Here is a 17,389-nt window from a genome sequence, read left to right as displayed (position 1 = left end):
TTAGTATTAGAAGTATTTTCAATAAACTTATCTAAAATTTTAAGTACTGAAAAAATGTTTTCAGAAATTCTTGACTATTGTTGAACGCATTTTCAAAGTTCATAAATATAATTTTCAGCTTGGGCACCACGTATGAAAAGTTTAACAACAGCAATTTCCTCCTCGTCGATTGCTTCATCGGCAAAATCTATCTCTGGCTCATTGAGAATATTAGATGTTTTAAATATGTCTGCATCGGTTAAACTTTTTGATCAAAATCAATGTCCAAAAAAAGTCCGTGTAACTTAATCGCCGTTATCGGTCACTAGTGGAACTATAATTAAATATCAATGTTATTACAACGTTGTGTGTATAAGCTCTGTCGTTTATCTTATATTTTGTAGTCTGAGCATTTTATACTTTATCTAATTTATCATATTATATTCGAGTTAGTGATTCATAATAGGCAGTGAGTACCGGATAATGACTTCGACTTATAAAAAAATTCGACATATGGAAATTCGATATACTAAAATAACTTAACACGTAAGTCTAATACTAAATGATCGGGACCGAAAAAAAAATTCGGTAAATAGAAACTTCAAAATACCGGAGTTTAAGATAGCAAGGTTCTACTGAATTGTCTCATTCGTACAAAAAATTTGAATTTAGATTTTTTGAGTTCAAATTATTTTAATTATTATATTAAAGATATGGCAAAAATAATAATAATCGGTCATCTAGTTATACATAAATATATAGTATAATACCTTGAAACTTATTATAATCGAGATAAAAACTAACAATTCGAATAGTACCATACTGCATGTGTTTTTCAAAAAGTTTTTAAATTTCCATTCAAATCAATTACAATGTTTTATTATTATTATTATTATTATTGTTTTTTTTTTTTTTTTTTTTTTTTTTGAATTAGTATTGTGAACGCAAATGTTCTATTACCTACGACTTAAAGGCATATGACAGATAATCATTAATATTTAATAATAACTGTACATCAAAAATTAAAATTGTTTATTATAATATTTATAGATTGTTGAGACATGTCGATCGAGTAAGAAGATTACCAATATATAATATAATTTGAGATAATTGGAATTAGATTATTGTCTCTTGCTATAATATATCCCGCTTTGCCCTCGATACCCAAAGCAAGCTGCGAAAGATATTCCGTTTTTTGTGAACTTAACTTACCTCCACCCTGAAAGTATTATATGTTTACTAAAATATTATGACACGTATATAATAAGTTATAATAGTAGCTAATTGATTCAAAGGTTCATGTAAACAATATAATAATCTAATCATTTATCTAATTCTACTTTGTTTTTATATTTACATTTATTTAAATATAAACTTGAGTGTACTATAAATATATATATATATATATGTTTGTGTAGCTCATCATTGATTAGATCACTTAAATAGATGAATTCAATTTGAATTCAATAATAAATCACTGTATAAAAAAATATATATTTTTTCTGAACAAAGATGAAGGGTGAATCCCTTTATATTTCTAGTTGTTCAACCTATCATAGTTATATTACCTATTAAAAGTATACTTTTCGTAGATTAAAATATTTTCTTACCAATTTACCTTGCATATAAATTAAAACTTAATGCCAAAATCGATTATTGTATAGTGTGAACACATTTATTATAGACTTAAATATTTTAAAATTAATCTTAATATTTTAATATGCCATCGCCATATTAGGAAAATAATAATATATATAATAGTGATAAGTCTATACATCTACTATTAGAATTTTTTCATTAAAAAAATAAGATATACACCAATTAAGTAGCCAATTTTCTCAAAATTTAAGCTCCAAACGGTCATGAAAAAAATATGACTATATATTTTCAATTTTTAAAATTATTATAAAAACAACTTAAGTAATATAATATTAAAATGTCTATAAGTAAAGCTAAAAAAGAGCCAAAATGTTTTTCAACTAATTATATCATCTTTAAAAGATTCTATATTATAAATATTTTGTGAAAATGTCGAAACAATGTTATTTTCATTGTTTTTTACTGCTGAATGATAACATTAATACAAGATAGTTCTTGTCAAAAACTAGTGTTGCATAAAAATTCTCGTTTTCGTGCAGTTTTTTGTTAATGTTTTTTCAGTTATTAAAAAAAGTACTAACTAGATAAAGTTAACTACCTTTACTTTTAAATTTTTAAGCATATGATTTTCTACAAAATGAGATGAATAAAAACTCATAAAGTTAAAATTAATAAGTACATTCATTGTGCTACATAGAATATAAAATAAAATAACACTTTATTTTCTATAGTTACCAACAAATAAGCACCATTTAAAAACATAAATTATTATAAAACAATTAGTTTAGCTGTATGTATGATATAAAGAATAATTATTTCGTTTTGAAAACTTTTATAAACATAATATACAAATTATTTTTATTTCTATTATATTTTCTCAACTCTTATAGATTGAATTGGATTTTTGTATTAATTTTCACACTCTTAACTACTTAGTAGTAATTTTTAATGAAGATTATATATTCTACCGTCTTAAATTTTTACTAACTAATTATCTGAAAATTATCTCAAACCACAACAATAAATTTATAACTTCTTTAAATAAATTGTTATGCTTACTCGTAAATTTGTTTAGGTTTAGCTGTTTAAAAAATAATTCCCAATTTACTATTTTAAATGTTATATGTAATTTATATACTAAAGTAAATCTAAAATATAAAGATCTGCAAACAAATATGTATATTTTCATTAATTTATAAACCACAAATTATACGAAAAATATACATTTACATATTATATTACACATATGAACAAACAGATGTCTTCAAAATACCGCCATCTGCAGCTAAATTTAATGCTGTTTAGTGTATACTATATTACTATACAGTTATATACATCATCAATATAGTGTCAACTATATAATATTGTCTATTGACCTCAAATGTTTACTCCGACTTCAATCATAAATACTGAGAAATATTTTACCCAGTAATAATGATAGAAATTTAAGAAACCGTACAGTAAAATATTGGTTTTAAATAAATAATTAATTTTTCATACAAAAATAATACTACTAAATTAACGTAACTTTTTCAACCTCAAAATTAATATTTTTATACAAAAAAGTAATGATTTATCGAATAAAATATTCATTAACCTTTATTTAAAAAAAATCATAATGTACATATTGATCTGCAAAACTATTTTTCGTTTACTATAAAAATATATATATATATATTTATTATGAGCGATAGTATATGATGTGCATTAATAGAAAACATAAGTTATTTCAACACTATAAATTAGAAAATCTTCTAATGTAATTTATAGTGTTTAATACCAAACACTACAAATTTCAAAATCTATACAACACTACTTTTACATTTGTTATAAGTATACATAAATCTGTTATACATAACAATAGATAAATATTTAAACAAGGTGACTTATTCTTGAAATAATAATAACGTTACTCTATATAACTTGGATATCTTAAAAACTTTGGCAAAATAAATAAATAAATCTTTCCGATATATTTTTTTTAGTCCCTTTACTTTTGAATTATATTTTAATGTTTCTTATTTTAAAATGTTGTTTTGTAACTTTTAAACGAATAGTATTATTTAGTTCATCGTTTTTAATATTTTATATAGGAATCTGTTTTTATCATCACAATATATATTGTGGTAAATACATTTTTTGGGTTCAAAAAATTATTGAATTTTAAATAACATCACATGCATATTTTTTCCATTTTAGTTCATTCAATTCATCGTGGAAATAGAAATAAAATATATTTTTATTTATCATAAAGACCGCAAATCTAAAAAAAAAAAAAAAAAATACATAACCTATCAGTTTCCATTGTTAATCATATTTTTTTATGTAATAATAACTAAAGAACTATTCACTAAATAAACAATTATCACTTATATATATATATATATATATTAAATAATTCCACTCAAAGTTGGGTCATTAAATTTAAAAAAATTAAAACCTACCGAATCCAATCTCGTTTAAGAGAACAATGAAATGTAGGTATATTTTTTTATACTTCGCGCATGACAAATATAACCTTAATTAATGTTTATTATTCACAAAATGATTATGAGTAATAATTCTCTGGTGAATTTTTTGTTAAAATATTTAAATTTTGAGAGTAATTATTATTGCTAAATAGAAAAAATATAATTTAAACAGTATTTCATTTAATACCTAATTAGAAAATTCTCAAAGAGAATCGAATTGCATATACCTACTACTCTTTACATGTAATAACATTGATAATTATATTTAATATAACGTATTGCTAAAAATATTATGAAACATATAAAAACTAATTTTGGTTTATAATGCTTGAAATAGTCAGAAAAAAACTAGTGTATTTTAATATTTTATTTATTTCTTTGTTGCAATTAAAATATCATTAATGTATAAATTATTTCTCTTTTAATCTATTTTCATTTTCATCTAAGGTTAATAGTTTAATATTTTTCATCTATAATGATAACCAATTTTTATGAAATATTATTATAATTATAGTTAGTTATTTATGTTATTATGTGATAAAGAAAAAAAAATTTTCACTCGTTTTTTTATCCTAATTTATTTAATTACAAAAAATGTACAAAATTTTCTGTTATCGTTTTATTATTGTATAATATGTATTAAGTCTCAAATGATGAATATAAAGCACCTACATTATAAGATTATATTATATTATAATGTATACTCTAATACTATATTCGGAAATAATATATCCAGTCAATTGACTATTTATTGCGTTTGGTAAACTAACCTTACTCCTCATAAGCTCGAACAGTCGGTTTCTGATTCAACATAAAAGGGAAGAGGAGATTTGGAGTTAAGCATTACTGTAGCCATCAGTCGAAATCCTTGAACATTCGGTATTCTCTTTTAGAACAAATGATATGGAAAAAGTTCATAACGATCATATCAGGTATGACTATCAATAAATATATGTGTGTACCGATTACAACTGAATATCTCCGAGATTCGATCTGATTGATTACTTCCCAAAACGAAATGTGTACTGTATATTCTACGGCCGCATCGCTAATCCGAAATAAACGTTCTACTACCGACGGGCAAGGGCCCATCGGCCGATTGTTACCAACTATAGACCATGCAATACGTCGATCTGATATTAGCCCTACTGAATACGGCGGAATTTTCATACCGCTTACAGTCGAATACCTCTCACCGGAAATATATTAGATATCCATACAAATCCGTTAGCGAACGAGGTTACATTAGCGATTGATAAAACGATTGGATTCATCGATCTGTTTCAAGTTAAATATTAAAATGCTAAAATTAAATTTAAAAAAAAATAAATTAATAAATTAACTATACCTGCCATTTGTCTATTTCGATAATAGTATAATATTCTAAAGGAACAAGCTTAAAGATAATGCAATGTGTATATATATATATATATATATATATATTTAATTAAGCTAATAATTTTCTTATATTAAACACATTCAAGTAGGTATGTAAAAATGAAAATTATATTTTTATAAAACAATAATACTATTCAATCACTAGAAAAAAAAAAATATTCAATATATGTAAACTAAAAAGTAAATACATTTTTTTGTTATTAATTAAAAAATTTGCTTTGTCGATTATTTATCTTGAAGATGAGTAAAGAATTAGAAATTCTATTAAAAGGTGAAATATCATATATTTATCAAATACTAAAAGTAAGCTTTCAAAATAACAGGATTGATGAAAACTCGTTAAGAAGCCTTTTAGTAGTGTTGAAAATCCTGTCAAACAACAGCAGTTGATTATATTCTTCTACCTCAATTTTTTTTATTTTATTATCTTATCAACGAAAAAATATAATCATTTATTTTGGACCCTAATCGTTTATACAATATAAAAAAATTAAAGGGAAAATAAAGTTTTTTTGGCACTATCATCTGATGTTTTTTTTTTAATTTTATAAGACGTATATTTAATTTTATATCATTATTGTTTAGTAAAAATCTATCGAAATCAACCTTAAATATAATTAAAATAGCTAAATTAAGATGTATTGGATTTTAATTAATTTATACAAACATATTTTTTAGTACTCTGTGGTTAGCAAACTTATCAATTTATTTATTTATTATTAGTACCTACTATATTAAGGCGATCTACCAACGGATGGTTTCCCATTATTCGTAATTAATTTCACGTCAATAAACCATATCTTTTTACATACTATAATTTGTTTGTTATAAGAAAAGCAGTTAAAATATCGAAAAAATAAAATATATATTAAACATATTTCATTCTCTTTACTCGTGTCCCACTACAATAACACACTTCTATTGAAATAGACAAGTAGTAGCCAGTAGATATAGATAATAAATTAACTATACTTTTTTTTGAAACTACAGCCACCAAAAACATATAGGTACATAATTCAACGTTATTCGTACTGTGGAGAATATTATATCAAACCGTTTTAATCAAATATTTAGTTTTTTTTCGAATGTACGATATTTTTCAATTGGAATTTATCAGTTTATGAAATATTTACGTCTTGTAGAAATCAAAAAGTTTTAGACGCTATTGTCCTTGTATTTCGTAGTTTCGTTCATCATGTGAGTCAAACGAATCGAATACAGATTATTGCACGCACAGGTCGAAAACAGTTTGCGAATGATTATCACAATTCACCGACAATTTATCACGCTTGCACCGCAGGAACCTTAGAAAAATACTTTTGGATTTACAATATCAGTCTTTGCAGAATATAACGACCCACCTAGTGAGGGTAAATTATTACGTACGCTAATGAGTGCAGTATGTACTGGACGAGTTTTCTACTTGACAATTAATCATCATTCACGCGTTAACGGCTTGAGACCACTCTCGCACCGCACATACACGAATCTTTATTATTATTATACTGTCATATATTATTGTATGCACCTGGAGGCATGCATAATACTATACTATATTTGTTATTAGTTCATCGTATGCGTTTTTTTTTTTTTTTTTTTTGATTTCGAGTCATTAGGAATAATACCTGAATAGAGGTATAATATATAATATGAAATGTATTAGTTAATGCATTTGGTCATGTATATTTTTTATCACGGTACAAAAACCTAATACTTTTTAGTTATTGACATACATATTTTTTTATTAGTTATCTTGACCACAATTATTTTGTTTATGTACAATATAAGTCTTCGGTATCAATGACGCTAATCGGTATTAAAAATATACACAAAAAATGTTTTATTATTAACAATAATGATAATAATAATTGACATCTTGGGGTTAGTTATTTATTAAATATAAAAAATAAACTATATAAAAAAAATATTTAAATTAAATTTTGAGTATAAAAAACTTTGGTTTAAATTCAATAACAAATATTTATGTCTCTATCACAATAGTAAATAGTTTAAGTTAATAATATGAATTGAGGTAATCAATAAGTGCCATAATATACCTACTTTATAACCATATTTATAATGAGCTATTCTAAAAATAATATTATTAACTCACTAAGATAAAATTTAACTAGTTAGTTTGATGGTCTAACATCTTATACATTAACAGTATATTGTTTGCCTTAAGATTAATTTTTAAAACCCAAAGTTACGAAATATTTCCTTTTTAAAATTATGACACATAAAAGTTATTAAAATAAAACTGGGAAATAACAAATGGAAAAAAAAAAAACTATTTGTTAATGAAAATAAACTAGCTGATATATCTATATGATCTACGTGCTCTTCTTTTATGGAAATTATATCCTGTAAATTAGCCAAGTTTTTCCAACATTATCTGTTTTGAAGTTTATAAGAATCCAGTGTTTGTTTTGAAATATTTCGCTTTATATTTTTAGAATAAAAGTTTTAGTTTCGTATATACACTTATACATTCACTAAAAAAAAATCATATTCCACGGAGGAAGACATTTTTCAAGTCAGTATTTTTCTACACACAGTGAACATATTAAATATACATAAGACACGCCCAACGCAAATATTTTATATACAAGTATTTGGTTTCCAAAACTATATTATATTGTCCAGTTATTATTCTAATATAATATTTTCTATATACTACTTATATGGCTTATATCACCATATATTATATGTCTAAATAATATTGTGAAAAAGTTAACGATAAGATAAACAATGACTGACCAATTTTAAAAGTTTCTAAATAACCACTAAAGTTTTTAATACATATTACATTTTCATAAGTAAAACTAAAAGTGAAACATTATTAAGCCATATTTCTATTCAGCTAAACTATATATTTTCTCGAATATCCGGCAAAAAAGAGAAAACGATTTAAACCGTATTTTTATGTGTACAATCTATACATAGTACACATGTATTGTGTTTAAATTTACACATTGACATGTGTACGTGAATGTAAATTAATATTAACTAGAACGTTTCTTCTAAATATTGAACAATTTTAGCGTAACACTGACAAAGAATACATTCATTAATAATTTATATAGTAATAAAAATTACAACTACCTATTAAAATATAGGTAAAAAGGTTTTATACTCATTAAATAATAAATAATAACACGACAATTTATAAATTTTTGTTGAAAATTCTAGTCAATGTATAAATGCAAGTATGGCAGTATATTATATACTTAGTATAATAAATAATAATGACATCTGAATATAATAGTACTAACATAACGTAATGCTTTTATCAAATAAATTTTATTGAATGCAAACTTAGAAATATAAATATTTATAATAATAATAATAGTTATAACAATAAAAATATTAAAACGCAACTTTATACTGATCTTTTAACAACTATATTTTTTACATTTCTTATTAAGTACTTAACTATATTTAGTTGTTCGAAACTAAATATTCAATAAAACATACATTAACACGTCCTTTAGGGTGGTTTAAATTATATATTTAGAACTCATTAAAGTTTAGTCTTAAAATTCTTTACGTTTATATTTTTATATTAAATGTTGTCTGAGTATTATATTTATAAAATAATTTATTACGTATAATAATGTGGAATGTATAATTTGTGTTTGATATAATCCTTAAACAGTCAATACATGAAATATAAAAAGAAATGTAGTATTGATTCCACAATTTAAGTTCCAAAAACATAAATAAGTATTACGTTTTGTTTACAGAATCATAAATTAAAGAATTTTATTTAATAAAAATATAACATATGTACATATGTACATATAACCCTGGTATTACACTCGACGACCTATATAACGATAACAATACAATCGTAATGGTTTTTTAAACATTAAATTTGTTAATTTTTACTTTCATCTAGTACAATATATTATATTACTCTAAGACATGTACATGCTATAAATAAAAATTTACATATATAACATTAACTAAGACTTATACAATGTATGTTTTATTTGTTGTATACAACGAAAATTCAGTACTTGTTATAGATATATATTGTATAGTATACATATTGTATCTTTTTGAAGATTTTAAAAATTTTAATCAACTATATATTTCATTATTAATAATTAATATTGCAAATTATGGAATACAATTTAGATTTGAAAAAAAACAAATAAAACTTTTTAATAATGGACGTAACAATTTTCTTTTTTCTTCAAGGTTTTTTAATGTATATATTTTTCTATAAAATAATGTTAATTTTGCTGCAAAAATAAAATACAAATCTTCACGGTTGAACTCCTAAATGGATTAACTATATATGTGAAACATTATGTAACTTGAGAAGTTTCATTTACTAAAATCTATGGAATTAATTCACATTCAAATCACATTATTATAAAACCTATTGAACATAATATAGGTAACACAAATAAGCCACTTATTTGTGTAACTTATTTACTTTAAACAAAATCCAAAACAAAAAGTGAAACGTCAAAAATTTAATAAATTATATGAGTTATAAGTAATGTGAAATTTTATAATGGTATTTTTTTTAATCGTGTTTTAAATAAATAGTCTAATCATTCGATTACGTAGTAATGCGCCAGTGCTAAATAAATAGTCAAATATTATACGCAATATTGTCTTTGTTCTAACAATAGGTAAACATTCCATCTCATCAACAAATAACGTCTATTCATATAATACCTATACATAATACTAACTGCTTCATTGGTCCATTTAGCCTGTTGACGAATTCCGGTCACTGTCAACGATACCGGGCATAATATTATTATAATGGATATGTTTTATGATTTACATTTATTGTGTTAGAGATCATCATCGTCACGTGACACAACACTACCATGATCAATTGTTCAAAATCCGGGACATTTTCTCATTAAGCCCATAAACATTCACTCTAATTTCATAACTGTCAATTTATGTGATTTTCGACAGGTTTCAAGTTATAACTTAGTTGCATGCTAAGTCTGCATAGTGTACGTAATGAACTTTAAATTTGTCAAATTATCCAATTAGATTATAACTCACATAAACATATACATAATATAAAATATAAATAAATATATTACATACATAACAATATAGTTAATAATAATTTTAATTTTATTGTTCAATACAGTATAAACTAAAACGTTAAACAACTTAAAAAATAATTATAAGAAAAGATGAATTAAAAATCACTTTTTTATACATAACTCAAAACTATGATATATATTTCTGACATAACCCTGAATCTAAAAATAGAAAAAATAATCAAATAAAAGTTTTATAGTTTTATTGTGAATAATAATTTAAAATACTCATTTACCACGTATTTAGGTAAATACTAATTAAAAATGTTAAATATTTATTACTAACTATTGATAGTTTTTATTTAAATTTAGGAAAATTGTTTTGAAATTAATAGCAAATGATTCTTTTTTTAATAGCAACTAGATTGGGTTTTCAATCAATAAATAGAACTACATGAAATTTTTTATCTTATATGCTCCGTAATTTAACATATTAATGTAAACACTAAAAATAATATTATTAAATTATTTATTGTTAATAAAATCCTATATATATAAATATATTGTATTTTAATAAATGCCGATCTTTTTCATTTGAATATTGATGACTGAAGTGTATGACAAATATAATATATGATCACTATTAGTGGTTATATTATATTACATTAAAAGTAAAAATTGGCATTGAACTTTTTTTTTAAACTTTATGCCTTCATTTTTTACCTCAAAGATTAATGGAATAGTCTATACGAAATACCTTTTATTTATATATATACGTGATTATTGTACTATAGCCAAGTTTTCTTGAAGTGATTCGGCTAAGCTTGTACAGTTACCTTTGTTAAAAGTCAAACTAGGTGATGCCAATTCAAGTATAATTTATTTTTGCTGATTTTTAATAGTTATATGATCATATTTTATTAAGATATAAAGTTTAATATTAAAATAGCATTGTTGTTAATTTATATCAATAATTCATGCAATTTTTAATTCAATTATCTTTAAAAAATTAACATTTATATTGTGTAAGGATATTAAACAATTTTTTTAAGAAATTACCACTAACTATATTATATCTGTATTGATTATTTTTTATGTATTTCAAAATTATGAATGCAAGTTGTAAATATGTGCAAACTGCGTGAAAATTAGTTTTCAAAATATTAAAATTAAATATATTTTGAAATTGAATTACTTACATATATACTAAATAATTATTCGAGCTTGAATGAGATATAATTATTTAAATGTATAGAATATATGCATAAAAATAATATGTACACGCACATATTATATAAACTATTTTCCCGTATATGATGACTGTGTTAATGATTATAATATTATCGAGATATCAAGTTAACTAAAATCTATTTCAATAAATAGAAACGCATTAATCATACATTTTCAAAACTATTTTTGTACACAGTTTATAATATATAGACCTAAAAACACTTATTTAATACTTCGTTTAACATAATTTTAAAGGTAGGTATATGTATAACAAAATAAAATGCGTTTTTTATTAATAAACTTCCATTCGTAAAATAAATCAAAATATATAGATATTTTACTTTAACGTACCTACAATAATTTCAGAAATGCTTAAGAAAAAACTGGCACAATAGCAAACCTCTGTGTAAGTTAGAATTCGATAAAAAAAAAAATCTCCTCATGAATAAAAACTCTTTCTCTGAATATACTTAAGCGCATACTAGAAAAAAATAATTTTATTTTTAATTGAATATATTGTAAATTATTTAATTATAATACCACAACTGTTTTTGTATTTTAATTAATTACAACGATAAAAACGAAGATTTAACGATTCAGCGATAAATTTCTTGTAACTCGTTTTCCACGTCTATCGCAATGGCCAAATACGCTTTCATCAAATATTGAGCCTTCGTTTTCTCCAAAAAATGTATTGCTTCGCTTGTAACCAACGACTCCAACTGACTTTTTGACGAACATTTGTTTTGAACGAGAGCGACGTTTCACTTGGTTATGATCGTACATTTTGACTTCACCTACTCGGTAGTCTCGATGCAATTTCTTTGCGAATTTTGGTTTGCTCAACAATGTGCCAGCCACGTTAGCCATCAATGGAAATGATACTTCGCCAATCGCAACTAGAATAAAATTGATTGCATATCGGTCAGTTTGTTTATTAAAATTTCTTCTAAGATGCTAAGCAACTCTATACTTTATGGTTCGAAATTATTCAAGAAGAAGTTTAAAAAGAAGCGTATTGACTATAGTGTATGATATTAAAAACAATTTAAAAGACTCGAATGCACAGCAAAAAATACGATATGATATGTAACCTAACAATATTAATTATAATTAATAATGAAAATTTGTATTATTTTGCGATCTGCAGAAAAACGAAAGAATCGAGACAGCAAACACATAATTACCTTTTTTACACTTACCAATCGTACTATAAAATATTTCTCGACTAAACTAATATTTAATAAAATTTAATCTTTGATCAAAAGTTTCTGTAAGGTTTATTGTATTGATACAAAGAATAAATGAAACTTAAAAGCGTTTATATGTATTGGTGTGTAATAGAATGTTATTTTCATCTTTAGAACTGACATAATTATCAACGAACCTCGAACATTTTATAATAGGTATTTAAATCGTTACTCAAATACTATTATAATAAATTAATTATATAAATGAGTTATTAATCAACAAAATTATTACAAGGAAACTATTTTATGTTATAAATAAGTAGTTCAATCAGGTATTTTTATGGGGGGGGAGGAATTTCAAATTAAGAAATGTTATTTCATTTTCATTATTAACAAATAACTTTCATTTAAAATATAAATTATATTAAACGATTATATATATATTAATTTTAATCTATAACCTAAATTGGTAAAATAAGAAAATGTTCACTTTAAATTTTTTTATTGACATAATTGTTTGATGCAAAAAAAAAGTATAAATCCGGGATTTCCGCCCCTTTGGTACGCCTCTATATAATTTTGAATATGCACACACGCATACATTATACAATGGTTTTAGGCTAGCCATTCGGAATGAATTTTTAACAGACCGTGATAATACTGTATTCTTGTCTGATACAGTCATAAAGAATAAGCAGTTTTATCAACAACATGGCCTTTATCATTATTGTTTTCGGACAGTATATTGTGTATACATTTAGCAAAACAAAAGATCTCACCAAATATTTGATTTGGGATCCAATATTACGAAAGTTTATCCTTTCATCTCGTTTTTGTTTCATGTATAAAATAATTAATTGCAAAATGCTGATAAAACTTTTCCCCTTGATTAAAAACGTTTTAGAGTTGAGAGGTATTTTAGAATATTATATGTACGTTTTTTGAACATTCAATTTGTGTCACAACTAAATGAAACACGACTTCTACATTTTAGTTAACATTTTTTTTTCTAAGAAAATGAGTAAATATAGGACGTACAATTATACACAATATACATTTCATAATTTATGTTATATATTATATAATCAGCTGTATATGGTTGTCGTGTTGATGTAGGAATGAATCAAGTGCTTTTCACAAGCGCTTTTCATAAAGTTGGGTCTTTATATTATAAACATACTATACCAACGTATAGGTTCATTAATGTCAGAGACAGAAATCGTCCGAAGCCAGACAACATTTCATTTTCTCTGTGATTTGACATTGTTAAGTTCTTGTACAAGTCTTGTATATTTAATATACAATCTGTATATCTCTGTACAGAAAGTCTGTAAACGTTATATAAAATGTATAATAGATACAATATTAATATCGAACATTTCTAAACTTTCTAGATATTCCGCTAAATATAAGATATAGTATAATATGTAATTTGGTTTCGAAATTTGGTACGTACATGAACTTCATTTTAGATTTGTGAACTACAAGATTCTCTAAATGTTACAATCACCTTAAACTTCAAATAATTATATAGATTATAGGTGGTTATATGTAGGCAAAATATATAAACAAAAAATTTTAAACAGCTCTAATTCTTGCGTATAATAATCTACAATTGCATACTTAAAGGATAACGCAAGATTTTTATGTCCGAAAAATTGATGTTGTCATCAATTCATGTTTTCACACCACTAAAATTTAGTATAACAAGAAATTATATATAACAAACAATGTATTATTTTAATAGAAATGGGCTGCAGTTTAAAAATACTTAAGTTACTTTATAGTTAACCTAAAAAAATTACACGGAGTCCTAGAAAATATTTCCTAACTTAACCTCGCAATTTTATATAATAAATTATGTTATTACATGTTAAGAAATATTAATAATACTTAATAAGATACTTTTGACAATAGTACTATTTCAGTAAGTAAGATCTTAATAATTAAAAAAAAAAAACACTATTTTTATAGTTCTTTATTAATATTACTTAAATATTTATTAGGTATATTCACATTTAATACGTGTATTTACTAGCTTTTTACTTACATATAGGTATAATATGTTTGTAATCTGTCCGGTAGTTATGAATTAAACTATACTTATAAATAGAAATTAGAAACCTAATTAAAAGAGTAATTTTTGAACATCGGAACACTTCCCCGTAAAAAAATGCATGAGTGAGAGCTACTAAAAAACAATAATTTACAAGTATTCAGGTATAAAATATATGCATTTGATTCGTGCAAACCGTTATGTTTTAAGTGTTTTGTACAACTCACTTTCGTCGTTGTTTTTAATTCGGCAAATGACATCACAAGGACTTGATTTCATACTATGTAATAAATATGTTATAATAAGTACAATCACGATCATCGTTGAAGGTGGTTAAATTTTATACAAAACAAATAGATATATCATATAATGTAATAATTAATAATTACTTCTATTACTTATATGTATAGATAAATTCTCACAAACAAAAACGTAACAAAAATTCTACAACTGTATCAGTGTAAAATTGTTTCCCCTATTCACGAGTGATTTTAATTGAACGAGAATATTATTATTTGTTACAAATTTGAATTTATTTGGTTGCCATGATATTTGTACAGTTTATTTTAACCCCTGCGGCTTAACAGTTATTTAAAGCCGGTGTATGTTACGTTGGTATAGAAGAATATTTCGTCGTATACTAAAAATCTGATTACCGGCCAGTCAAATTTTCATACTGCAGTATATTTTTATTCGCGAAGTTATAATTTATAAATATATTATTGAATCAAGTGATTTTTCATCATTTTTCAATATCGAATACTAAACCAATAGTTAATTATTTACAACCATTATTAAATATTAACATTTAATGTTCAGATAAGTGGAATGGAGTGGCAAATACCTCGCTCAATTTTGGCACACCACTATCCGCAACATCCAAACAGTAAATGTCATTAAATAATTTACTTTTGGTTCGAATTTATATACATGAAATATACATTATAGTTATTAAGACTATTTTACTCAGAAAATGATTTTACTTACGAATGTAAAATATAAGTATAATCCGATACTATAATATAATTAATGAACAAAAATCAAAATCAAACTTTCTTTTATGTTGCATATTATAGTTTTAGATTCGTCTTAAGTATATGCCATGTAGATTATAATCTTATATCTCAACCCAATACCTTTGAAATTATATTAAAATAAAATATTCTTAAATAAATTTAAATATATTAAAATATTATATACTATATAGAATAGTAAAGTTTTATTTTAATTTTTTTAATATATTGTATAATATTTATGTTATAATTTATTTTGATAATTTCAAGAATAATAATATCAATAATAGTGTGATTCGGTATTTTTATTGATAAGTAAACATTTTTATTTTACTTTACTTGGAGTCTAATGAACTATGATTTTTTTTTAACCTTCGATCTCTGTTGCTTAGAAGTTTCTATGAAAGCTTTCGTTTTATACCTGAACCTGTGAGCAATTTTTGTCATTATTTTAATTACTTAATTTAAAACATTTAATAAATACTTGCCAGAATTGTACTATATACTATATTATTTATTTTTTTATAAATCTTATAAAATATTTGAAAAATAAGTTGTTTTAACAAAATTGTGTCATAACTCATAAATATAATAAAACATTAATAAATTATATTCATTTTACCAGTTTTTCGGTGATCCAAACGCATACTGTTCTCACTAATCAATTATTATAAAAATATGTTTTTTATCTTTATTCAGCAAAATAACAGATGTGGCCACTTTTTAAAATTCTGTAAACAAATCATCTTTTTCAAAACGAATACCCAAACTGTCTATATAATTACTGGATTTCCTTTCGAAAACCATTACAGCCCACCACACTAACTACACTCCGTTAAATCCAATTGACGTATTAAACAAAATATAATGCTATTAAAAACCTCGAACCAATAGGAACGATATGTTTGTAGGAAAAATCGGTATTTCATAAAAATAAATGTCAGTCAAATTAAGAAAAAAAAAATTCATAAATTAATTTTAAATGTGACTACACATTTTTTCTAATTAATTTGGAATGTCCATCTTCAACAATATATTATACATACGCAAAACATGCACAACATATATTTTTAAAACAATACCGATTAAATTGCATTTAAAATTTACGATACCCGTATAAAGTAATTACATTCCAGCGTATATAGATAATATATTATGTTTAAATATATATATATATATACAATATACAATAATATAAATGAAATAACTATATATATTATAATATATAATGTACGAATCTCGCAAACCCGGTCGAGGGATTTATGTCGCGGCGTAGCGTTGCCTACGCCCAAAATTATATAGGTAGGTACAGTGACATCCATCTGATCGATATTGCACGTACCAGCAAGCTGTGTCCGTGTATATATATATATATATATATATGTGTGTGTGTGTGTGTGTGTGTGTGTGTGTGTGTGTGTGTGTGTGT

General features: G+C 23.9%; 1 protein-coding gene across 5 annotated transcripts in view; it reads left to right on the top strand.

Moving 5' to 3' along the window:
- LOC112599367 overlaps positions 1-17,389 on the top strand; it is a 190,777-nt gene that overhangs the window by 171,032 nt on the left and 2,356 nt on the right. The gene's annotated exons all lie outside the window — the stretch shown is intronic.

Source organism: Melanaphis sacchari, unplaced genomic scaffold (assembly GCF_002803265.2).
Source record: "Melanaphis sacchari strain LSU unplaced genomic scaffold, SCAv2.0 Contig50_pilon_pilon, whole genome shotgun sequence".
In the NCBI taxonomy this organism is placed as follows: domain Eukaryota; kingdom Metazoa; phylum Arthropoda; class Insecta; order Hemiptera; family Aphididae; genus Melanaphis; species Melanaphis sacchari.
This window is presented reverse-complemented; position numbering and strand designations above follow the sequence as displayed.